The sequence below is a fragment of the Anser brachyrhynchus genome (genome assembly GCF_964034855.1).
Source record: "Anser brachyrhynchus genome assembly, chromosome: 8".
NCBI classification, from domain to species: domain Eukaryota; kingdom Metazoa; phylum Chordata; class Aves; order Anseriformes; family Anatidae; genus Anser; species Anser brachyrhynchus.
This window is the reverse complement of record NC_137702.1, coordinates 22,577,446-22,603,719: the sequence shown is the minus strand read 5'-3', so window position 1 is coordinate 22,603,719 and position 26,274 is coordinate 22,577,446. Positions and strand designations below refer to the sequence as shown.

The 26,274-nt window shown below is 55.1% G+C and overlaps 1 protein-coding gene across 2 annotated transcripts in view; it reads right to left on the bottom strand.

Moving 5' to 3' along the window:
* The window catches only part of PBX1 (PBX homeobox 1), a 128,329-nt gene that overhangs the window by 28,602 nt on the left and 73,453 nt on the right, over positions 1-26,274 (bottom strand). The window lies entirely within an intron of this gene.

Sequence of the window (26,274 nt, the reverse complement as noted above, 5' to 3'; positions counted from 1 at the left end):
CTGTGGTTTCCACAGGTGTGCGCATCTGCAAAAATATAAAACAAACCCTTGACAAGTGAACAAAAAAGACATCTCCTAAGAGAAATGAGTTGTATTTTCTCCTCTCATCTGTCACAAGGACCCAAAACACTGTGTAAACTCATGCACATCCCTCACGCACATGCACCCGGAGCTGGGTGATGTTGTGTGGACTTTAATAAAGCTGTGCCTGCTTACACCTGAGATGGGTCCGACCCCTTTTCTGACCCCCTAATCCGCAGCAGAAGCATAAGCAAGTGATTTTCATCATCATTTAAAAAATACGTTTAAAGTCAGTTGCCGATATGGACTAAAACCAGAGCAGCTAAAAAATACAGCCAAGCAAGGAGTGTGTTCGTCCTCAATCAGGAACAAGTTAGAGAAGGATAGAGTTATTATCAAAATCACTCAAAGTAGAAGACCCTGTTGAGAGGTTTGGATAACACAGGGTAAAAGAGCTTTTTTAAGCCCCAGTCTCCTCTGAAAACACTGTTTTCAAGACCTTAATATTTATTGGCATTTTTGTGATTAAAACATTCACTGTCAACAAAGGTGGGAAAGTTGAAGGGGGAAAAAAGAAAGAAAAAAAAAACCAGCAACAGTAAATTTGCCAATAAAATGAACTAATACTAAATAACTCCACACTAGGGATAATCGTGTATATAAAGAGGGATGGCAGCATGGGGCCGGATCTGGATGCAGATGCGAATTTTAGAGCTACAGGAGTCCCGAGAAGCCAGGTCCGGCATTTCTCTCCTCCGCATGGCAAGAGTAAGTCTTCCATTAAAAAAAATAAATCATTAAACAAAAGCACATCAAAAGCCCAAATACAAATGGGAAGCAACACAGGTTAAAAAAAAATAATAAAAAAAACCAACCAAATAAAAAACAGAGTTGCCAAAACAGGTCCATCTGGATTTCAAAAGGGAAATATTTTTAGATTAAAAATCTGAGGAATCATTGACCTGACAGGTAGGTACAAGTGATTAATTAGTTTATGTTTAGAGAGCTGCTTCGTGATGAAAGGCACAGCGTAGCCGCTGCGCTTCGGTACTGCGCGGCACGAAGCACACGCAGGGAGCACAGGCAAATCTTGGTGCCCGCGCCTCGCCAGCACCCTCCAGACACACGTCCCCGGAGCAGCCACCAAAACGCCACCGTGGCCAGGGACCATGGGGAATTGACAGAGGTTTGGCTGGCCAGCCGGAATAACACTGCTGAGTAAATAAATGAAAAGGGCAATGTGTCTAAGCAGAACTGATGCTGCCTATTTATCCCTGGAAGGCTGCACTCAGACAAAATGATTATTTAAAAGCTCCTTTTTTTTATCTTCCCAGAGCTGCACCCGGCTCGAGCGCTGCTCCTGCCAGGGTGCCCGAGGTGCCACCCCCAGCCCCAGCAGAGGACCTGGTGCCACTGGACCCGTTTGTCCCTCCTCGCCTCCCCTCTGCTCCTCTGGATGTGGTTTGGAGATGCCGCTTCTGCCGGCTGTCTTGGAAAGGGGGAGGCAGCCGGGAGGGAAATCTCCATCCCTAGTGACCATCAGAAAACGCCAGCGGAAGCAGGCAGCATTCAGCACGGAGGGGACAGGGACATTTTATGGCCACACCGAGCCACCCCAGCGCAGCTCCCGACAGACCAGGAGCATCGGCGCTTCCCTCGTCCCTGCCCTGGCACCCAGCGCCCACCATTTGCTGCTCCTGATTAAAGAGAGGGAAAGAGAAAACAAACAAAAAAAAAGAGATAGTGACTGCAAGCAGGGGGTGCTGGGGGAGGAAAATTCATGCAAGACTTTCTGTCCTTGGCCGCTTTCCTGCTGGCTTGGCAGCCCCGAGAGCCGCAGCAAATGCCGCTAGAGGGTGCTCGGCCCTCGCTGAGGGCCCCCGCTGGCTCAAAAAGCATTTTTGTACAGACGTACGTACACACACACACACAAATTATATATACATATATATGTATTTTAAAATCAAAGCAAAACCACACACCTTGTCCCCGTTTGCACTGTTGCAAAACGCTCCTGAGCTCGCCGCACAGGGGAACACCACGCATCGAGCACAGCCACCCTGTGACCGTCACCCACAGCAGCACCAGGAGCAGCTGGGGACCACCGGAGCCATATGGTCTGGCCACAGACACCCCCACAGTCACAGAGACGTGTTCTCCTTCTCCTGCTCTCCCTGCAAGGTGGGCAGCCCCAAAAACAGGCAGTGGTCTGGAGGCATCACAACGTGGGTGACAGTGACCCCGAGAGAACCATGGCGCACGGCCAGCACGTATCGCTGAGTCCCGTGCACGGGGTCAGGCCTAGGTTTTCTCCACAGGTATTTCCAGCAGCTGAGACGTGGCGCCTGGGCTCCCTCCTCTCTCTCCAGCAAGAATAGCTCCCCGCTCCCTGCCTGCCCAGGATGCGGGATGGGAACGGCACGGAGTCACCAGAGCTTTCGGCACAGGAGCCAAGCAAGCAGCAACCTCTCCTCACCAAGGCCAACGCTTCAGCCCTTCAACTCTGCTCTCCACTCCTTCCAAAGCCTCCAGACCAGCAGTGCCCTCTCATTTCTCATCCTCGTGTCCCCCTCGAGTGCCGCTGTATGCGGTTATGTATGGCCAAGACCCCCAGGGTGGGAGGCAAAGGCCAAGCAGAAGGCACCAGGGAGACTACGGCAAGGTGGAGAAGAGGGAACGGGCAGGGAGGCAACGGGGACATTGGCAGCAAGATCATCACAAGCCCAACCCAGGTTGTGATGATGGAAGAAGAAATACCCCAGAGCTGGACACCGAAACAATCCCACCCCAAACAGAAACCCGCTGAGGGCTTTTAATGAGTGCCCAAACTGGGCTGCTTTTCTGGTGGTTGGTTCTGCCCACTCCCAACCTGCTGAATTGCCTTTCCAGGGGGACATTTGAAAGGAGAAGGAGATTTCAAGTAAATGATTGCAACTTATCGAAAATAATGTGCTACTTAGCATCGGAGACAAGCATCCTGGCAGGCAGAAATGGGAAGCCGTGCCGGAGCAGATGGGAGTAATTAGGTTGTGATTTTCAGAAGGGTTTTCTTTCCTGCCTCCACTGTGCCTAAGATGTACGGGGGGGGGGGGGGGGGAACAACCCGCCCAGCGACAGTTTCGGGAGAAGCGACGACTCCTCGGCTGCGCGTTGGCCTTTTGCGTGACTTTCCCGCGGGGAAATCGGAGGCACCTCGAGCAGAACTGCCACTTGTGGAGCCCTGCTGCCTGCTCTCACTGTCCGCTTGCATAGACACGGATGAGGCGAGATGCCTCCTCCTCCACCGAGGCATCTACCGCTGAAGCACGGGCACCCCGCCCTCGTTTTGGGATGAAAAAGGTCTTGCCCGAATCCTTTCCTGGACCGGGATGTGCCGTACATACGGTGATGGCACGACAGCTCCTCCGGGAATGCAGAAACTCCATTGTGCACCCACATAGCAGCGTATTAAATATCAACACGCTTCCTACCTTCTGCAATTAAAGCACCATTCACAATGTTCACTTGGGTTCACAAAGCCCCAGCTTCAGGATTTACACAAGCTCACGGCTTTTCCTTAAAGAAACGCTTTTAGGCCTCCGGATCTGCAACAACAGCCAGCAAGCAGAGGGACAGCCACGATGCCAACAAATGCCCCTGCTAACAAAGCCAGGAACGAAGCACATTATTTTAAGCCACTATTCCCTGGAGCCTGATTCTACGTTTGCGAACATTTAAGATCAACAGCACTGAACCCAATACAAAAATATTCCCGTCTGCCTGATATTTGAGGACAGTTAAAATTGCAAGGGCTTAACGCATTTAAGGGGCTCGTGGCTGGCTGGCTGTCTCCTGCTCGCTCTCCTGTGCACATTCATACCCACGGCAGGACAGCCAGGGTTTGCTTCCTCAGCCGACTCCCTGAGTTGCTCTTCCCGAACTTTGCTGTTGCAGAAAAGCCCCCTGTTACTGTGCACCTTCCTAAATTCATGTTTTTTTTCAGTATTCAAGTGTACTTGCAGCTTGCCTTCTGCATTGCAATGCAACAATAAACCCCTGACACAAAGGAAAATATCAAATTCCCTAACTTGGCAGCCCTGAAGCTTGAAATCCTGCATAAACCTAACGAAAGTTAATGCACCCACATCAACCACATGCTCCAAATATGCGTGGAAATCATGACCATGGCTTGGCCAATGTAAAGAGAGACATTAAAGTGTGTAAGTCCATGTCTCAGCCCCTGTAAAATCACTGCAAGAATCCTAAAGGAGCCGTGCTCCCTGTGCTGGGATGATGGGAAGGAGGAGCAGCCCTCCCCAGGCACAACCTTTCCACCGTCAAAATTTGGGGACAGCCCACACCAAAGCTGAGTTGCGTGTTCTTGCTGCAGCCACTGACTTGGATTTTCAATTTAAACACCAAGTCACCTTAAAGACCCTGTTTTCAGAAGGAATAAATACATTCCTGGAGCTTTGTGGAGGATGCTTGAGCACCTCCAACTGGGCTGCACCTTCAAACCACCACTGCAAGGGTCCCCATGCTGGAGGGCAACGTGAACATCTCAGCAAAGCACGTGGTGTCCATGTTAAATGGATATCAACAATCTCAGCAAGCAAGGCAGAATACTTTAATGTTAAGTAAACACAGAGCATTTGAAGCTGCAGTCGGGTATGTTCACCACGTTTACATCAAGTAACTGAGAAAATCAACATCAAAACACAAATACCTATTCCAAACACAAGTGGAAGCTGGAATTTCCAAATACACAGGCACACACCCTTGCAGGAAGCAGGAACTAAGAGAACTTTTTTTTTTTTCCTTACAATTGACATAAAAGTTCCCCTCCTCTCTCCAACCTTTCCAAAACTTACAAATGGATGAACAGATTTTGCTCAGATTTTCCAAAACAGGCTGCCGTGAGATGAGGCATGGAAAATTTCAGCTGGCAAAATGGCTTTATGTGCACCTACTTATTTATTTATTTTCCAGCAAAAGGAGGAACACCGTGAAACTGATGGGCCGTTTCTGTCACCAATTTTCGCAGTCTACAGCCGTAAAGCAAACCAACAAATCCCAACAGCAATAAAAGAAGAGAGGCTTGTAGGCACAAGCACCGCAAAGCCACTCCAGACCCTTGCGAAGCCACCTCCTCTCCCAACCCAGCAGTGTCCATCAGGGCTGTTTGGAAACAAAGCACTTAAACGATTTTGCAAGAGAGGCTTTTAAAGGTGGAGATGTGTTCGTTCAGCCCATAAAGCACACACAATTGTGAAAAAGTATATACTCCCACAGAGCAAGGGGTCAGACAACAGGCTAACCCCACTCAGAAAATCAGTTGACCGCAGGACACGCTCCGACTTTGGCAAAGTCCCCGGCTGTGCAACACGCACCGTGCTCACCATCACGACTTGGGGATGCAGGAAAACATGCTCATCAGTTGCACAACGACCCACGAGCAGTCACGTCACGTCAGATTAATGGTCCATCTAGCCCCCAGGCCAGCTCCAGCCATGACCAACAAGTCCCACTGGAGACCCATGCAGGACCTGGACCGACAGCAGAAGCATCAGATGCTCAGGGCACAGGCACCAACCCCAGCACCCTCCTTACCACCACCAGTTCCGGAAGTTTGCAAATTCAGACCGCTCAAAAACGTCTCCTGAACCAAAAAAGAAATTTCTCTTTCTATTTCATGTCATCACTTTCCTCCTCATTTTTTTTTATTTTTAATCAAAAGTTGGGTCAACTTCGAAAGAACCAAACTGCTTTAGAAAACAGCAATTTTGCATCTTTCTGGGGTGGAAGAGGCCAAATTATTTGCTGAATTCAACCCAAATTCACAAAGCAGTCTGAATTACCCTCACACTGTAATTTTGGAGTGTGGAGAATTTACCACATGCCAAAATGTCTCTCATCTCCCAGGAGCAGCTCTCCATCACTTCGGGAGGATGCAGCTTGCGTGTGCCACGGAGGCTGCAGAAGGGAGAAATGTATCGCACCGTGCTGGGGAACAGCCTGCACAAGTTTTCCCCCAGCCCCTCCCCAAATGCCAAACCAGTTGCCATAGCGAATGAGGAGCTGGCAGCACAACTCTCAAAAGGTCTGGAAAATTATCACAAACACGTTAGAATAAAAAAAATCCCCCCCCCCCCCCCCCGAGTGGAAAATGACCTAAAATAGCCCTTTCCACAAAAAAAAAAGGCACGGTATCGCGGTGGTTACCGAAGCCCAGATTCCCCGAGCACTGTGACTCCCCGGGAAGCAGAATGAACACACATGAGCGCTTCTTTCCAGTCCTTCCCCACGTCGACTGGTTTAGCTCAGCCAGCAACCGAGCTGGGTAGGGAATCCTCTCACTCCCAGCTACTGCTGCGCTGTGGTCCAACAAAACATAATGGATCACATTTAAGTTGTACCAGTCTAAGAGCATGCACCACGAGCTGGTCACCGAGCAGTGACATTTAGCCACAGGAAGCAGGCTGGAAGTGCTTACAAACCCCGGGAGCAATGCTGAAGCGGGCAGGAGCAATGCTGGGCCCAGGCCGCCACGCCTGGCGCGCTCGCGAGCCTGCACTCAGCTTATCTCAGCCCTCCTGACCAGGGCAGGATTAGCAGCTTCCAGTTGCTGCCATGAAGTGTAATCGATCCCTGTCTGCATAGGTAACGGAGCACGTCCCGAATGCTCGCGTGGCACTGACCACACGGCAGCAGGGAGTTTGTCCGCGGCCATGCGGCCTACTCTGGCTCATCCCCAAACCCTGCTGGGGGGACACAGGGGCTCCACACGGCAGCCACAGGAGACAAAGCAGAGCAGAACGAGGCCGAACAGCAGATGTGAGGAAAAGGAGAAACCTTTCTTGTTGGCTACGGGCTGGCTGGCTAGGGGGAGCATCTGCCTTGACGAACGGCCGGTGGCTGTAATGGTAACTTGGCGTTACGGGCAGCGAAGGGGAGGAGGGCAACACAAGCGTGTACACATGCCCTCTTCCCACACCTCTGGGAGCGTAGGTGGGATTTTTTCCAATCCGAGATTGTGATATGGGGCAGGAGAATCAGATTTTGCTATTCCAGTGGTTCAGCACAAGGCTCTGCCTCGGTCCCCCAGTGCCTGCTGTGGTGGGACCTCACCTTCCTCTGCTGGGGTCTGGTGACGGCCCCGAGTCCTCTCTCCACAGCACCAGGAGAGCAAGATGTCACTGAGGGACTGAGCAAGCCATTGTCCCCACCCCAAGGGGCTCAGACCCGGTGCTGTGCACACATGGAAACACTTCCAGAGCCTGGAGTGGACGCGGGATCCCGCAAACCCTGCAGGAACAAATCAGCAAACAAAAGACGGGATTGCTCCAAGGACAGGTCCAGTCATAAAAAAAAACCACAACCCTCTGAACGCCAGTTGGGCTGGGATCTGCCTCCTGCTCCGTGCGGTGCTTTGCATATGAATTCTCCTTGCTGAAAAGAAATGGGTCCTTTGAATGAGCTGAATCTGCTAATGAGAAGCCGGGGCCTCCAGAGCCCCTCTGAGGACAAGGGTCCCATTTCGAGCGCCCCAGGCCAAGCCCTGAAACCTGAGACAAACAAAGAAGAGGCTTTCCCCAGAAGGAAGCTGCCTTTCTAGCCCGCTCCCCTCCTGGAAAGGTCATCTCCCCTGGACACGCTGCGCTGCTGCTCAACACACAAAGCAGCCAGGGCGAGAAAGTCATAGGTGAAAGGACTGGCAGGAGCCCAAGCCCAACGGCTGCCTCTCAGAGTCTCATCTCCTGCCATCATCCTTCAGAAAGCCGGCCCTTGAGGCTCCATCCACGAAAAGCTGGCCCGGTGCTTGCTAGATGGCAATGCCCCGCTCAGGTCTGGGCTTTGCAGAGCAATTCAAAGTCCCTGCTGCCCAGCACGTGGCCGAGTGCTGCCGCCCCGTCACCAAGCCCTGCCATGGGTTAGATTAAATCCAGGATTTTGTGCAACACAGGAGAGGTTTTCCAAAGCTCCAGGTCCCAGAGCAAAGCAATGGCAGGAAATATTCCTCCCTCCCTCTCCCACCAAAACAAACATCCTTACCAGCAGCTGGGGACGGACATGAGACTACAAATCTGCAGGAGGAATCCTCCTGCCCTGGCCAAGGGGAGGTTACAGACACTGCTGAGCACATGTGGATCACTGGCTCCTAACCATCGGTGATCATCTCCTTGGAGTTCAGCCACGGCCCAGGGTCTCGGCCCCATGAAGGCTGGGCACTGCTCTTCCCCAGGAGACAGGGGTCTCCGGTTCAGAGGAACCATCCCTCCCCATGTCACGACTCCAGGCAATTCAAAACCCAGGAAAAAAATTAAACCGCAAGTTCAAAGCCTGGGCTAACACAGCTACGACACGCAGTTTCGAGGTGTACGGCTTGTATGGCCAGGTATTTATGTGGGTGTTGGGTAGGTGGTCGTGGTGTGACGGACACAGGGTGCCTGACCACCGTCCCTGCTGCTGCAAGCTGCACCACACGACGTCCCTGGGGACAGAGCAGGGAACAGAGACAGACAACATACAGCTCCCACTTGTGCCCCAAGCCCACAACAACCGTGCAGGATCCGACCTGCTGCTCCGACAGCCCTGTTTTGCAGGGACTCAGCGACCTCGGGCACACAAAGGAGCACACGCTTTGCGCGATGCTCGGCTCCTCGTGCCACCATGCCCGGCGTCAAACCCCAACGTGCCAGACAAAGCCCAGTTCTTTGAAAGGCAACAGCCGGTCGGCAGCGTTTTAGGGCCAGAAAACAGCTCTGAACGTTCAGTTCCTTTTTTAAATAGAGGCCCCTTCTGTAAACGATCTGTTTGGACAGGAGGGAGAGTGCTGCAAGAGTCCAAGCGCTTGTGAAATAGGATCAGCTGCGTTCGCTTCAGCTCCATTCGAAACATGTGGGGGAAGAAAGAAACCCAAAATTGGCCTTTGCTGGCAAGGCAGGGGGGGGAAAGGGAGAAAGAAGGAGGCCGTCCACCTCCACACGCCTCAAAGGGTGGGAGAGACCAGAGAAAACGGAGGAAAATAATTAAAAAGGCTCAATTAATGGCATTTCTGTTTCGAGGCGTCTGTGTGTGTTTAATTATATTCCATGCAAGATCTTGTTGACACAAATTTCCGTGCTGCAGGGCAGTGGCGTAACGGGATCCGGGTTTGTGTGTCCCTACCCACAGAGCCCCAGGCCACCCCAAAATCAAGGGGGCACAGCAGGAGGGCCAGAGGACCTTTTTTACAGGACAGGCAAAGGACAGAAACATGGGAGCACAAGCAGTAGGGCCGAGGAGGGGGGCTGATGACCTTGGACAGCCTGGCTCGGGGATTTTACCACGAAGCCCATCCTCTCTCACGTCTCCGAAGGCTCTCGGGCAGAGCAGGGCTGACACCAAGCCTGGAAAGGCGAGGGATGGGGAGCCGCCCAGACAGACGGACGCACGGCCCCCCTGCTCCTTCAGCTCCAGCCTCCTGCGAGAGAGGCCCACGCCATAAACAGGCAGGAGATGAAAAAAAGGGAGCAAAAATCTTCGACAAACTCCGGCTGCGTCCCAGATCAAAGATCATCTCCAGCGGGCCATCTGGTCCTTGTAAATGTAAAACCAAATTGAAAGCCCTGCCCTCACCTCCTCCGACTCCCTCGGCAATATTGCTTTTACCGTTCGGGGACGAGGAAGGAGCTCGCAAAAGGCATCTGTATGTAATATAGAGCCGCCGTGCAGCTGGGCTATAGATTTGCTACCCCCCTTTTGTTAATCACAAAGCAGAGGTAAATGTTTTCTTTGGTTCTCCAGGGGCCCTGTCATTACCGGGGACTTTGGGAAGAGCCCGCAGCAGCAGCCTGGGGCTGGAGGAGAGCTGCCTTGCAGCTCCATCGCTCCTCCAGCTACGGGCACAGTTGTCATCCCGGGCTGGGTTTAGGAAGGGACGCAAAACCACGTCCCCAAGCAGAGAGAGGATATTGTTGGCGTTCCCCGCACCACAGGAGCCCTGCAGCATCCTCCTTCCCATCCCCACGGTGCTTAAAGCAGGTCCCCCGCCACCACCCCATGCAAAGACAGAGAGGGGCTCAACCAAGAGCCCCCCAAAAGGGGACGCAATCCCTCCGAGGCACAAACGAACGGTGACAAACCCTGCCGCCGACAACCCAAACACGCCAGGCTCGCCTTGAAAGAGGAGAAAGGTAAGGAGGCAGCTTGAGGAATTCCTACCCATCAAGCTTTATTGTGTTATTCCAACTAAGCAGAGACAAAAAGACAAATCTCAGCTCCCTACTTTCATTTATAATTGAACCCAGTCCAGAAGGATGGAGCAAGTACCATCTGTAATGCAGAGTGCATTAGCAGCCGGCAGAATGAAATATTCAAATTACTGTAGGCTACCTCGCATTTTAATGACAGGGTTACAAAAACCTGACTTGTAAGTGGAGATTGGACTGGAAGAACAGAAAGTTTGTTTTTCCAGTGCATGAATTAACCTAACAAAATGCTACTTTCAGGAAAAAAAAGCGTTTGCATGGGTAATTCTGCAACATATCCCAACAGGCTCGCAAGAAAAAAAAAATTATTCCATTTAGCTATCCTAATTGATATATTGCCTTGGGAGATGAAAATACTCAGGGAAAAAAGGGAGAGTGCTTTTTCCCTTTGGCTGAAGATACCAATAAATACACGTATGTCTGCGTGAGCCTCAACAACACGTATGGGTCCCACGCACGGGGATGCGTGGCCACACGTGTTTGCATCCGTGGGGTGTATGGGTGCAATAGTTGCATTAGCTGCGTCCTTTCGATGCCGTACCCAATCTGAATATGCAAATCACCCCTTGATTTTTGTACTTGTGCCTGTGCTGGGATCCATTCGTTTTGATATCGTTAATCAGGGCTGCCGAAAAGCCTGACACAGTAAGTGGCTGTAGCCCCTAGCAGTAGTCAAGATGGAGTGACAGGCTCCATTTAAGATGTCACAGCATATAATAAAGTGTAAAACTATACATAAAATAAACGAGATAGAAACAATAAACTCGACTCCGGATTTGAACTTTCACGGCGAGTGGCGCGGCGACACGAGCACACGCGCGTGCAAGCGGCCGGCGGGCACGGGGTAGGGGCGGCCGGTCCCTCACCGCCGGTGCTGCTGTGCTGGGTAGCACAGGGGCTCCGCAACCTTCCCCTCTACCCATAGCTGCCAGAATTCCCAGGCTCCAAACCTCGCTGATGCCTTCTTATGTCTCTCCATGGTGCATCTGAGGTGGGAAAGCCACACTCGCCTGTCAGGGATCGGGGGTCCAGCAGGTTGGTTTCCAGCAGCCTTTTGCTGGAGCAGGAACCACAGCTCCTCAGTGGCCCCATGGCATGAGGAAGAGGAGGGTTCATATTTAGGCTGGGCTTTGCAGCTCAGCAGCTGCAGGTGAGGAGGCAGCAAGGTCCTTGACACCTCCAGACCGGGCTTTGCCACGTGCCTGGGACACCAGAGCCCTTCCCCGGCAGGATCAGGCTCATGCAAGGGGGTTATTTCTCGGCCACCTCCCATGCTAACGGGGGTGCCTGGTCCAAAAGCCCCGTTTTGTCCCCCAAAACATCCCTCTGCACCCCAAATCCTCAGCTCTCCCCGCTGAAACAAACCAGTCGCTCTTCCTCCTGCTAAGCAGTTAAATTAGAGAGTATTCAATTAATAACAGCTGAATATTCTGTCACATTTAGGAAGATGTATGGTAAGACAAGCGAGTTGTGATGTCTGTGACAGAAATGATAAAAGTTCTCCCGACACAGCCTGGCAGATACTTGGCTGGAGGAGCCGCTTGCTCTCATGGACTCCAACGTCAGCACAGACACCAGCCCCAGCGCCGGCTTCAAAGGAGAGACGCTCCACACGGAGCAGGAAAGCCTTTGCCAAATCGTTTGCAGGCAGCTCCCTCCCGCCCTCCTTCTGGGACCCATCTGAGCCAGGCTGTGGCAGCTCCCCGTGTCCCCGCAGGAGGAAAGCGCAGACCCTCCCAGGTCACCCCCAGGCCCCCGTTTGCCCCCAGGCTGCCTCAGTTTACCCATCCGGGGAAGGGAAGGGGGACGCAGCCCCACCTCCCAGCCCCAGGGCTGGGCACCGCCTGCACGGCCCCATCACGGCGGGCAAGCGCCGTGCCAGGGAAGGTGTTCTCCATCTCATCTACGTGCCCAGGGAAGGTGTTCTCCATCTCATTGCCGTGCCCAGGGGAGGTGCTGGAGAGCGCTCTCCATCCTTCCTCTTCCCCCGGCGCCGTTCTTCCAGGGGGTTGTTTTTCACCGGTGTTGTTTGAGAACCCGGTTTTGTTGCTAAGAAACTACCTTCGCACTGCTCCGCGAGCAAAGACAAAGCAAGCGTCAAAATAACACGTTATTTTGACAGTAGCCAGATCATAACCATCAATGATCCGTTCTCCCCGCTCTCCCGCACGCTCATTAGCGCGCTCTCCATGAGCGTTATCGCCGCAGATAACCCACGCCCCGCGGATAACCCACGCCCCGCACGCGCGCAGCGCACGCACGAGGGGCCCGCGCCCCACGCCAGGGGCTCACCGCATCCATTCAGCCCCCAAACAAAAGCTGAATGAATCGCAGCCAGGGGACACGGGGGGGCTCTCCCGGGAGGCGGCACAGCTGCCTTGTACGCTGAAAGATGGCACGAGGTTTCTTGTCAAAAGGTAGGTGGGAAATAGGAGGAGGGAGAAGGTAAAACCTCTGCCCACGTACGCTGCAGCTCGCTCTGTGCCTTGGCCCTGGTTTGGGGAAAAATGTAATTACCTGTTGGCTTAGGTTTTGTTGGGTGGGTTGGTTTTGTTTTTTTTTTTTTTTTTTTTTTTTGTTTTTTTTTTGTTTTTTTTTTTGTTTTTTTGTTTTTTTTTGTCAAAGTCCTGCTGGAGAAATAGCAAAACACAAAAAAATACCAGACACATTCACTGCTCAATTCCAAAAGTGCTCTCTGCCTCTTGCTGCTCTCAGGGCGGGCAGATCCTGCCACACCAGGAGGACTGGGGCACCCCACACTGCCATCATTTTGATACAGAAATTGTTCCAAGGCAAGTCTCCAGGATCCTGAAATGCAGTTTGCCAACTCATCCACCTCCCAGGGCAAGAGGACATCTCTGCCTTTCCTGCAGGGGCATCTCTGGCCCCTCATTGCTGGTCCCGCTGCAACTGGGAGGGCCTAGATGGGGACCCAGAACGGATGGGAAAGGCAATCCACCTGCCCCAAAAGGCAAAAAAGGGGCAAAAGCATCTGCAAGGCATCACCAGCTACAGGAAGACACTTCTTCTGCTGATGCAGGACGATCTGGGATGATTGTCCCTGCCCGTACCAAAAAGCTGAAGGAAAGCAAACGTCCTTTGTGCAGATGTCCCGTGTGCCGGCCCGCAGCAGCGCCATACAGAGAGCGTTTGCTATCCCACGTGTGAGTTCACGTGGGCTGAGCAGAGAGGAGGGAGAGGAGAAACTCAGGCTGTGCCCACCGACAAGTGGGATTGGAAACCGCTTAACTGGACAGCCTCGGCGTTGCGGGAGGCGCCCTGAGCAGAGGCAGCGTGCCGCTGTCCCCACCGCGCTCCACTTTGGGGCAGCCGAGTGGAAAACCCATGTCTGCTTCATAGGGGGAGGAAAACCCAAACCCAAAGCCACAGGCTCTGCTTCCACACTGTGCTTGTGGAGCTGGCCCCCCTTTTCCTGCCTGCCCTGTGTCCGGGCATTGCACCAGTGGGCTCCATGGGGCTGCTGCCCCTTGGGGCGTGTGCGCAACATCTGGTGGCTGAGACCAACGGGGCTTGGAAGAGAGCTGTGCCCTGCCCCGCATGGTTTTTAAGGGAAAAAAGGAAAAAATGGTAGCCACGGGGAGCCATCCCACAAGTATCTGGGTTGTTCGACTCGTCCCCTGGGGTGGCTGGAGCGTGATGCTGCGAGCCCTTGTGCCAAAGCACAGCGCAGCCGCCCCAGAGCCCGGGCTGCTCCGCACGTATCCGAAAACACAGAGCAGAAACGCATGGCCCACCTCCCGTAGGGCAGCAGCTTGCCATGCATGCTTTCACTGCCAAAGCGCTGAGCTCCACCCCACAGTAGGAGAAAAAGGGAAGGGTGAGAAGAGCTCTGTCGAAACCCACCAAACCCCAAACGACATTTCCCCGCAGCAGAACAAAGCCCTTGGAAATCCATCCCCCGCTCGGGTCCCCCCAGCCCACATGAAAGCGGCATTTTCTGGGCTAATTACACGGGCCGCTCCGAGCCTCTTGGCATAATACGGGCTGCAAAGTCAGACATCAAAGGGGCAAACTTTAAAATAAATACATAACAAAGAGGGCAGAGTCAATGGGAGATCTCTCCCCGCCGCCGGGGTTGAACGCTGGGAGCGACTCGGTTCACGAAACGCATTTGACCACCGTGACCTCCCAGGACACCTCGCCTCGGTGCACAAAGGGGACATCCCGCCGGCGTTTGAGCCGTGGCGTTTCAAGGGCTGCTCCCTGCCCCGCACGGAGCGGAGCCTCGCTGGGGTGTCTGGATGGCGCTGGGGACACCATTTGAACCTCCCCTGCGCGCTCCAAAAGGCCCCCACGTGCTCTGCACAGCAGCCAGCCCTTGCTCCCCCTTGCTGACCAGCACACAGAGATAGCTCTGAACCAGCAAGGCATGACCAGAGATCTTATGGGTTTTAGGTCCTTCCACGGGCAGAGATTACCCAAAAGCTGACATAAGGCATCTCTGCAGCACCTTGGGCAGGAGCAAGGAAACCCACATGGGATGCCCCAGTGTTCAGGAGCATCACCACCCACGAAAGTGTCATCTGAGGGATGCCAACCATGCTCCTGAAAGCAGCCTGGTCCAGCCCTTCACCCCAAAAGCTCCCCACTTCTCCCTCACCATCACCGTATGGGCATCTCTCCCCGCGACACACCACGCACAGCCCCCTCCCTCCCTCTCCCCCAGCCTCTACGCCAGGATTGCTGGGGCCGGACCTCCCCGCGCTTCCTCCCAGAGCAAAGAAAGGAGACGAGAGCACGAAGGAGCCTGGGACGGCCGAGCGTGGGACGCGAGGGGAAGGTGTCAATTAAAGCAATGAGGCCCTCCATGTTCCTGAGCCTGACAGCCAGGGTGAGCGGAGCTGACAGCCGGAGCGCCGGCTGCCTTCCTCGCCTCGCTCGCTGCCCCCACGCACCCCCGGCTCCCAGCCAGCTCGGCCAGGGCAAGCGGACGCAGGCAGCGACGTGGTGTCCCCTGTCCCTGCCCCCAGAGATGCTCCTAATCACGGTAATTATAATGATTCGAGGCTTAAGCAGGCCACGGCAAGCCTGGAGGCAGATCGTAATGAAGCAGCCAGGGCTGGGTGGGAAGGCAGGAAGAGGCACCGGGTCTCTCTGAAATAACTAATGAGCGCGGCGTAACGAGGTCCTGTCCCTGCGCGGGGTGACACGAGCCGGGTTTGGGGACACGGAGAAGGTGGCGATGTGGTGGGTACCGGCTGGCATCTGCCAGGGAGCCCAGCGCTCGCCCCCGCCGCTGCCTCCCCCGGGAGATGCACCCAGAGAGCCCGTGCTTCGCCCGCTCCGCTCCCCTCCCCTCCCCGCAGGCTCAATCTGATTACTGCTGATACACATCTTCTCCTGGGCTCCAAAACACGCTCTTCCCGGCTGAAGGATTCGCAGGGACACAGAAAACTTGTCCTGATTGCAGTGTTAATGGTCGTGTGGCCCATGTCATCACCGAAATGGCCTTAGGGGGAGACTTGATGGGTCTCTGAAGTCATCAGGACTACCCCACCTCATCTTGCTCCCCTTATTAAAACCATTCATCCTGGGAGCTAAATGAATATGTTTCATCTTCAAATGCTGAGACACAATAGCAAGCAGGCAGAGATCTAATAGAACAATACCCGTCTAATCATTCCTATTTTTCTCTCCGCATCCTGCCTTCATATTACACGCGTGCAGCAGCGACGCCGAGCCGCCCGCTCGCTGCGCCGGCGCCTGCCGTGCCCCACGGCGTGGGCATGGGTGAGGAGAGTGCACGGCACGCTCCTGGTCGTGCTGTTACTGCACCTCGTCCCCTTACCATCGGTGTCTCCCCTCTGTGCCCGCACGCGTGGCAGCACCCCGCTGGGACGAGGAAGAACTCGCGCCTGGCACGATGGCAAGGGCGGAAAAAGCCCCAGGACTTCTAAAACTATATAAATCCAATATATAACGAGTCTAACAGCGCAGGCGGGAGCAGGGCAGCAGACCCCTTCTTGATGCAGCCGTTGAGGGGAAATATTGCATCCCGTACCCTGTATTCATCATTTTCACGCTCCTCCTCGCACCCACTGCAGGTTTTCACGGCTCCCGTTCCCTTAGCTACAGGGACGATCTTCCCCTGCTTGCTAAAGCACCTCTTTGCATGCGTGACGTCGGGGGGAAAAGCATAACAATTTGCGTCTCGCACGTCTTTACCGTCTCCAGCAGGTCGAGGAAGGGGAGCAGAAAGGGCCCGGGAGGAGAGAGGCGGCCGCAGGCGCGTCTTCCACGAGCCTGCCGGAGCCGCTGCTCGCCTCCCCTCCGTAACGAGGGTTCGCACGGCGAATCCCCGCTCCATCTCATTATTAACGATAATAACGGCGGCTGGCTCGGCGGATGCCATCTGGAGCCCCGCCACGAGCGCCCGCTGGCCCCAGGAGGGCCGACGGGGGCGACCCCGCGGGGCGAGGGCCGGGGCCGGGTACCAGCGCCCGAGCGCGCCGCGGACCCGCCGGGCCCACCCAGGCTGCCGCGCTTGTGTTCGCTGCCGTGGCAGGCTTCATAAGGCTCCGCTCTTTGACTGGCGTTGAGTTTATGTGAAAGTAATTAACAGTAATTAATCCTTAATTACAGTAATTAGCCAAGTCGCAGTAAATTAAACCACATCTGGAGCAGATGAGGGCTTCCGAACGGGAGGCTAGCGCAGGCGACAATCGGAGAGATGCTGAATTCATCTGACAGCATCTGATTAAGGCTACCTGTTGCAAGCAGCTCATTTGCATTGTGTTTTTGTTTGCGCTTGGCAGTAACCCTTTCAGCCGGGCTCCCGCCCCACACCTCCGCTCCTCCTGCCCACTCCAGTTTTCAGGAGCGTTGTGAATCTCCAAGGAGGGAGTAGCCAGGATCAAAGACGGGGAGCGGGAGAGCTGGAGAGGAAAGGATGGCCCCAAAAGGCTGCCCTACAAGCCCTGGCTCCTCTGGGGTGGTGGGGATGAGCCCACATGGGGACAGGAGATGTTCCTAGGGTTGGACATCAAACGCCATCCACCCGCAGCCCGCGCGGAGCAGCCTCGGCTTCCCCGCACCCCGTGTCATAACAGCCACAATAATACCAATAATAAAAGACCTCGGCACCAGAGGGGAGCACATTAGCAAAAGGGGCAGGTTATTATTAATACCACTCAGCATTTACCCAGCGCCGTGCAGCCTCGGAGACCTTTGCTGATGTTTAGCCACGCTCGCAGGGAGGGGGAAATCCCTCCCTTCCCCTTCTTACAACGGAGAAATGGCAAAACGGCGAGATGAAACGGAGCACAAGAGGCTCAGCTATGGCTTGTGGTATTTGAATGCTGAAAGAAAGAGCAAAACCACGCTGCCCCGACTCAACTGCAGGTGGGCAGGACATACGGGAAGCTCTGAGCTGTCAGAATAATACTGGGGACGATTCACAACAAGGTCTTCTGAGCACGGTCCTCAAACCGTACTGCTCACCCCAAGCCCTGGGACGAGGATTTCCATCAAGGCAGAGAGGTGCCAATGGGATTCTGAGAGCAGGACTGGAACGGGGATGGTCCAAAAGCAATCGCCTGATTTCAGCAGGTATCACAAAAGCCTCAGGGCTTAATTGCATGTAATTAATGAACGCGAAGGTGCCATATACCTTGCCTTTTCATCACACAGTATGGGGTGTATGGGTGGTATACCTCTGCATTGAGCTTAAAAATCCCTTCAATGCTGAAGCATTTTCTCTCCCCTGGAACTAAAACCATACAGAATTGCCAAAGCCAACAGCTGCAACACACCCTGGAAACGATCAAAAGAACCTTATTTTATGAAACAGTGAAAAGAGCAACATTTGCCCCTAATTGAAAAATAAAACAAACCATTCGAATTTCCTGTGCACACAAGAGCCTCGCAGAAAAATGTGGTTTCTCCACCCCGGCTTTGACTCCGAATCGCTTAGGATTCCCGTGTACCACTGAAACGAGCCCAGCACGGACCCCTCACCCACCCAGAAGTGTGTTTTGCTGTCTGCGTCTTGGCTGGGGAAATGGCAATTCCCAGCTCTCCTCCCCTCCCAAGGAGAAAAGCGGTGTCCCGCAGCCCCGAGGGCCACCAACAGCTAAATGGAGCAGGAAAAACTGAGCAGGAAAAATTGTCCCTGAACAAGGCAGGCCTCTGGAGAGCACCTACTGGCACCCTGAGGTGGCCCTGCGTGGTGCACGAACCGTGGTGCACGACATCCTCTCCACGTGCACACGATTTTGGTGCACCCAAATCACAACTGCTCCAAAAGGGATGAGGATTTGGCAGCCAGCTTAAAATACTGGGGAGGATTCCCGATTCACGCCCCAGAAATGAACCCCGCTGTCCTTTCGGTGCAATTCTGCTTTCAGTCAGAAGGGTTTTTTTAATAGATGTTCCATCAGCTTTTTAATTGAGATCCTTCACAGCAAATCTGAGATCCTTCACAGCATTTACAGCAAATCACATTATCTTGCTGCAGACACATTTTTGGTTAAGAAAAAAAAAATATTTCTTATGAATAAAAGATTCCCTCATGGATGTCTTTGAGAAATACACCCCCCGAATTTACAATGCCAACATTTTGCTTTGCGCGAGAATAAAATAAATCGGAAATCTGCACCCATGCAGGCAAAAGCTTGCTCCGGGCAGGCAAAAGGAGCGCGGGACGCCTCTCCCCGCGCAGGGATGGCAGCGGGGGCGAAGAGGCGCAGCCCCCTCTGCTCCCCTGCCCAATGCCGCTCCCGACGTGGACTGAGGCTGGCAGAAATACCAGGCGCAGCTCGGTGCCTCCTGCGAGACGGACCAGCAGCACCGCGCAAGACCCAAAGCGAGAAGCTCCCTAAACCTTCAGCGTTGGCCAGCCAAGGATTAAATTGCGCTGTCTGCCTGCAAAGCGGGCCTTCGTGGTGGCTCCTCGCTGGAACGAGCAGCAGCCTGAGTCCCTTTGGCTTCTCCTGGGGCAACTGCTAACTCCAACAAGCCTCTCTCCCGCTTCCAAAGCCCAAACAGTCCCTGCACGACTCACCGCACCAGTCTGAGGAGCAACCCGGCGCTCCCTCCATCGCCAGCGGTGTCTAGAAACCAGAAAGCAAATGAGACCCTACAAAAATTGAGGCAAGGGGGAAGGCACATCTTGCATCTTCTCCCCAGAGGAGGGGGAATGCGGCCAAACCCAGAGCCAAAAAGGTGTCCCCAGCCATCAGATGCATCGTTCTCGGACCAGCCGCCGGCGTGGAAGCTTTAATCTGAAAGAGGCAGGCACGTGCAGGGAAATCCCCATGCAAAACAGAATAAAACGAGGCCTCTACGCCCTACAGTCCAGGAAAGGGAAACGACCCAGCAGTGGGGCTCAGGAGGCAGCAAACCCACCCAGACCCGCCACGGACACACGCGCACGCTTTGTAGACACGCGTGTGTGCTCCTTTCGGGCCAAAGACTCAGGTTCCTCCTCATCTGCGCGGTTCAAATTAATTATACACTTTAATTTCATGAATTATTAATTTGATTCTGACTCGGCAGCTTACGCTTATCCAGCGCTGCAGACTATACAATTCCAGCTTCATTAAAACATCACCAGCTGCCTGAGAGACAGACATTAAATAGCAGAGAGTAATAATAAAATTAAGCTCCCTGCGCATAGCAACAGAGTCTTCCCCGGCCGTGCGTGGAGAGGGCCCCGCCGGTAAAACAGCTCCTTGCGAGGAGCTTCGGGTCCCATCCCACGGCTTTCGGCAGCGGCCACGAGCAGCAGAGGCTGGCCTCACGTCTGTCCTCGGAGGACAGACGCCGAGGTCTCGGGGTCTGCGGGATGCCAGCGGAGACGGGCACCGAGGGACCGCCGCGTCCTCTGGATGCCACAAGGACGGGGCCGGCTCCGGGGCCGGTGTGGCCTCCGAATAAATAAAGCCGGAGCGCTGCCTCCCGGCGTCTCCCTGGCAAAACAATTTATAGAGGGAAAATGTCGGAATTTAGACATTCCATTTAGCTGCTTCAGAAATCTAAGGACCCCAAACCTTGTGGGATTTGAGAAATCGATGGAATTAATTAAGGGAGATGTCCAGCGGTCTCCGCTAAGTAATCAGCAGGTACAGTAGACCTGAAATTCTATAAAGAAAAATGGGAAGGGATGACATTGAAGGAGGCAGTGGGGATTAAAAAATGAGCATCCGAGTGGTAAAGGCGCACACCCATTGATCGCTGCATTACGGATTAAGGCTTCAACGAGCAGCCAGAAGATTCTGTAGCAGAAAATGGTTACAGAGGATGAGCATGAACAGAGCGGATATATATAACCTCTGACAGCCAGGAACAACTGAAACAGAGGACAGCTCTGCAGTGAACCTGAGAGCAGAAAGTTTTGGGGAGGGGGGAGGCGAGGGAGCCCGGGGGGAGCCATTTTGTGCGAGGGATTACTGCCTGGGAGACGGGGCGATGGGGACAGGGGCACCAGGGCTGGTGCCCGATCACGGTGTGGGCAGGGAGGTGGGGAGGTGGCGTCACCTCTCGAGGAGACCGCTGGCTTTACTCCTTAGCTGTCCCGTGCCTCGGTTTCCCCACCATCCCACAGCTCTGTCCTGCCTCCTACAGCCTGAGGAGCCCGTGCGGCAGCAGAGCTCCGCCGCCGTTCAGCCCGCATCCACACAGCAGCTGCGCTCCCCCCGAAGCCCGGCCTCACCTCCTCCTGCTCTTTAACGCTGTCAGACCTGAGCTGCTCGGGAGGAAGCCCTGCAGGGCATCTCAGCACCGGCTTTCCTCCTCCGTTTCACTTCCCTGCCCCACGGTTCACCTGTTTGTAGAGGAGGGGAGAAGGGAAGCTGTGCAAAAACATGAACGCTAGGGGTTCGTTCACCTGATTCTGCTGCAACCAAAAGCTCAAGCACCGAAGGGCAGCTTCGGGCAGCCTCCTGCCGTGCTCAGCCAGCGGGCACGGGGACATGGCTGGGCTCACACGCAGGCAGGGCACGGGGGAGCCGAGCAGGGGGAGGACGGCCACCCGGCCGCTCGCAGCAGGGTGCTGCAGGGCAGAGGAGAAGGAGAGAAGGTGTGTAGGGGCATCACGTATTCTTCCCCCTTCCCAGGTTTCGCCCCGGGTGTGTGAGGTCTGTTTGCCAGGGATCCTGCCTCGTTCGCTAGCAGATGATGCGTGGCGACAGGTCAGTCTCAGCTCTGTGATACCCAGCACGCAGGGCGCTGCAATTAAGCAAGTGCCACGCACCCAAGGTGTCAGGACTGGCTCCTCGCTTTGCTCAGCATCCAACCCTGAGACCAGCATGAATCTTGTTCACCTTTCAGAGCATCCGCGATGCTCCCTAAACACAGCACGGGCTGGAGGCACCCCTAAACCTAAAGGAAAGGGAACAAAGCACCTGCCAGCACCCCCCAGTGAGCACCATCTATGCTTGGGAAGGAAAAGAGCAGGGCACGGCTGTGTATTTAGGCTCTCTGAGTATGCATGGGGCACGGTTAAAGCCAAGATCATCTTGGAGGCGTAGCCCTGACTGTAACGCCGGTGCAGTCATTCGGGACCAACCACAGAAAACCTTTTCCAAGGTCTCAAGCACCACTAAAACCACGGCACCCAACCACATTGCACGGCAGTCAGTTACGAGACCCCAGCGATGTGGTGAACCTGATTTTCCCTGCTTAAAACAAATCCTCACCGGGAACATCACAGCTGCACCCGATGCCAGCTGCGAGCAGTGCTGCTGCCTGCAGGAGACCCTGGGGAAGCACCACCAACCCTGCCCGGTGCGCAGGGAGGGGGAGAAGGCAGCAAAACTGCGGCTGCTGGAACATTTCAATGAGAAACCTCAAAAAGAAAGCCCCTCGGGGAGGCTGTGCGCAGCGGCGGCTCGCTGTCTGCGGAGGTCGTGGGGCCAGGGCCAGCGCCTCGCCGCCCTCCTGCCCGCTCCTCATAAATATGCATCGTCCGAGCGCGCCGAGCTAAATGTCAGCGGTGCCACGAGGGCTTTCCAGCCGGCGCACGCTCCTGGGCTCACGCTGCGCGGCTCGGGGACCCTCCCTGCGCAGGAGCAGGGCAGATGCTCGGGCTTACACCAAGCGGGGCGAGGACAAGCCGAGGGCTGGCAGGGAGAGGCGATGATCACCGCCGTGGCTGGTTTTAACCCCTGTCCCTTCTCATTCTGCCGCCGCGCAGTCGCGCTTGAACGGGCGGAAAGGGAGCACATCTCACGCGAGGGGCTACGAGGCAGCAGGGCGGCTTGTCGGGGATGCTCCGGGCCTTTCGCCTCCTCCGAGGGCTGAGCAAAGCCCGCAGGAGGCGCAGACCAGCATGGCTACAAGGGCTTCACCCCAGACACCGATATGTCTATCCACACAGCCCTCTTCAGACACAGGAGGATCTCCATCCTTCACCCCTTAAATGTCTTTCAAAGCTCCGGTGGGGGCCAAAAAAGCCTGCCCAAAGGTCAGAGATGTTTCAAGCCAAACCCCTCTGCAGCAAGCACTGTGGCTGGAGACGCTTATCCCACAGCCCGTGCCAACAGGGGCGCCTCGAAATCACACTCCGGAGGCCTTAGGGGTGCTCAGCAACACGCGAGGCGGTGTGTGTTTTACAGCACATGTGTCGGAGAGCCCTGAGCAAAGGCTGTAGCAGATGCAGAGCATTGAGCACATTCCTTCCCCCGGCTGCAGCGCAGCACGAGGCAGCGCCGGACCTCTGCCCCTGCCTCCCCTGCCCCCAGCACTCATTTGGCATCCAGTGCAATCAGCTCCGGGGGAGCGCGGGAGCCGCCACCAACATCCTCCTCGGAGCAGGGCGCCTTCCCCCACGGGGCAAACATTAGTGGGACAACTGGAAACGTTCAACTTGATTATAATGCTTTAAGAAAAGGTCACGGTGGAATTTCAGTGCTTTACCTTGAGCTCTGTTCGTGCCGCGCAGGACGAGATGGGAAGAGTCAGTTTGCCTTGGCTTGTGGCATCCGCATCGCTCCGACGGCATCTCGGGGGGCTGGGGGAGCACAGAAGCCCCCGCAGCCCTGCGGGGCACCGCGACAAGGCACCGCGGACGTGCGGGTGGGCACACGCCAAACCACACCAAAGCCTTCCCCGTTTTCACTCCAAAGCTGCCTAACCCGCAGCCGATTTTGCGCAGCGCTCGCGCTTCTGCTTTTGAAAAGGGCCCAAATACACCCAAAAAGCAGGGAAAAGCAGCCAGCAATTCCTAGATAGCATCTCCCTCGGTGTCTGGGAAGTTTTCTAGCACGCCGTTTGGTTTCGTCCTGTCAGGTCTCAAAGGGAGCCAGGGCAGAAGCACGGCAGGGCAGCGCTCATGGCACCAGTGCCACCGGCGTCGTCCCACCCACCCTGGAGAGGCCAGGGGACAAAGCGAGGACGTGCAGAGGGGCCGACACGGTTTCGGCCGGCACTACAGCGCATGCAGAGCAGCATGAAGTTCACAAGCTGGCCCCCCTGCCCTCACACCGTGGCACGATTGCTCTGGGTACCCCTTTACCGAGGCACTTCCACCGCCAGCCCCTTCTGCCAGGGCGCTTGGCCTCCCAAAACACATCTTCTAAAGACATAATGGGAAAGGTGAAGTCTCTGTCTTGACCTTTTTGATCTTTAAGCCCTCTGATAAAGGGGGATCTGGCACATCCCAAAACACGGGGGCATAGGAGGGGCCCTTGTCCTCTGCGCAGCGGAGCGGGGGCAGCTCTGACCTGGAGCGGGCAGCTTGCTATCAGTTGGGCGAGAGGAAAACCAAGGTCAGGTTTGTTTGTGGCCAGCTGAAAGACGCTCTGCCCCCAGCCATGTTCCTGCTGCCATAATTAAATCTGTCGTCCTACAATTTGCTGCCAGGGGAGATCTCAAAAGGTCTCCAAGCAGAGGCAGGAGACGAGCGCTGGTGGAGATGGAGCCATCTGCACCCGCCAGCGTGCGGGCTGCCAGGCCCAGGCCCACACGGGCGAAGGGAGGAGGAAAGGCCACTGGGAGCTATGGGTGGCCACGGCAATCTGTGGGAAGGCTGACGAGGGTTTTTTTGAGATTTTACAACAGGCAGCTCCACCAAACCAGACGAAAAGCCCTGGGTGAGGAGCGCTCCCACAGCATCGGGCGGGGGCTGGAAGGGCTCAGCATCCTTCCCTGCCTGCCAGGCGCTCGCTGAAGGGTTCGACACGCTATCCACGTGCGAGCCGTGATCGTTTCCCGACCCCTGCGACGCAGCGGGAGCACAGGGACAGCGTGACACTCCGGCACGAGCTGGGATGCGGCTGGCGGGTCCCCTCTGCAGCATCCTTCCAACAAAAGCCAACCGCAGGCGCGCTCGGGGAAGGTGACACTTACTTAAAAGCCAGGTTGGACAGAATAAATGCGTCTCATTTTTTCTGAGGCCACAGGAGGCCAGGAGGCACGCAGCCCCCCGTGTCCCCAGCGTTTGCTCCAACTTTCCGGAGCACGCAGACGCACCTGCCCGCGGAGCCGGGATGCTGTATTCCCACCACTCCGGCGCCGCTCACAAGAACTCCCAGCTGCTGCCAAAAGGTATTTTTAGCTGCATTATTTATTTGAACACCTGCCTGAGACTTCAAGGCAGAGTACGGAGCCTGAGCAAAGGAGGGAGGGGGGCGCGGCGCTGGGCGAGCTGGACCATTTCCACTGGAAGATTCGAGAGCGGAGACGAAGCAAGACCTGGGCTGTGCTGAGGAAGAGGACGGTGCCTCCAGGATCATGGCACCAGGTGAATCCCAGCTCCTGGGAACAGCCTGGTACCAGAGCAGGCTGGAAAGGAGCTCTAACCACCCTCAGTGAGAGGCTGCCTTCGGGGAAATCAGGCTCGTTAGGTATCCGAGCGCACACCACTTCAAGAGGCTCTCGCTCAATGCGGTATCTGCAGCAGGAATGCTCGGGTCTTTCCTGCGTAACCCCATCTGGGGAGAAAACTCAGCAGGACTGCCCTCTTTCAAAATGGATTTCCTCCACACTGAAGCGATGCCACCCCAGAAAAGCATCCCGTTCCCCCACACCTCCTCTCTCCTCATTACACGCCGCTTTCCCTGCTGCTGGGGCACGAGGCACCCAGGGCATCGGTTTCAGCGAGCCAGTCACCGAGAAGTGAGGAAGCAGCAAGAAGAAAGCAAAGGAGGTGAACTTTACTCTTTTTCCCCAAAGATGGAGATGCCCACGTGTACCCCAGGGCATTGCAGGAGCCCAGGGAGTAATTCACAGGCCAAGCGACGGGCACATGGGAAGCAACACAACACCCTGCGTTATTTTTGCGTGCCTTTCTTGCCACCCTATTCACTGATGTGAACAAAACCTGCCGCATCCCTCCCCTTTTGCTGAAATAATCCCCCCTTCTCTCTGAAATCAGCCAGGAAAAAAAAAAAAGGAAAAAAAAAAAAAAAGCAGCATCTAAAAATAAAGGCCAGGCCAGAGTATGTGCCTCTTGGTTGGGCTCCTGTGCTCACAGATCTGCTTATTTTGGCCTATCTCTCCCCAGCGATAAGGCAGCTAACAGCCCGTTATCAGCCAGTCAGTGAAAATGTGCTCCAGCCTGATTAGGGCTCAGTCTTTGCCAAGGTTATAAACAGCCGTTATCGTTCTCCCAAACAGAATAATCCGGACAGTATCAGCTCAGAAACATATGGGCCACACAGCGAAGATAGCCGCTGACGGACACTTCATTTTAATTGTAACGAGTGGTTAGCAGCAGCCTCCAGACAACAGACACAACTGCCCAATTGGCAGTGGGTTCGCCTCTTCTCCTGCATCCCCCCTCCCTCCTGCTCGCCGCCGGTTTCCTCCTCTCCCCGGTCTCCCTTTTCTCTCCGGATCTAGCAGAGGACAGGGTCCCGCTGCGGGTCGCCTGCAGAGGTGCCCCAGTGCAGTGAGGGTACGTGGGTGGCCACTTGCCCCCTCCTGAGGCTTTGTAGCCCCCTTGGCGAGCACTGCTGCAGCGCCAGCAGAGCCCCGCTGCCACCGAGCAGGATGGGAGCGGGCACGCAGCACCCTGCTTATCTCTGGAGGTGGAAAATGGGCACACGGCAGCGGCGGCACGAGT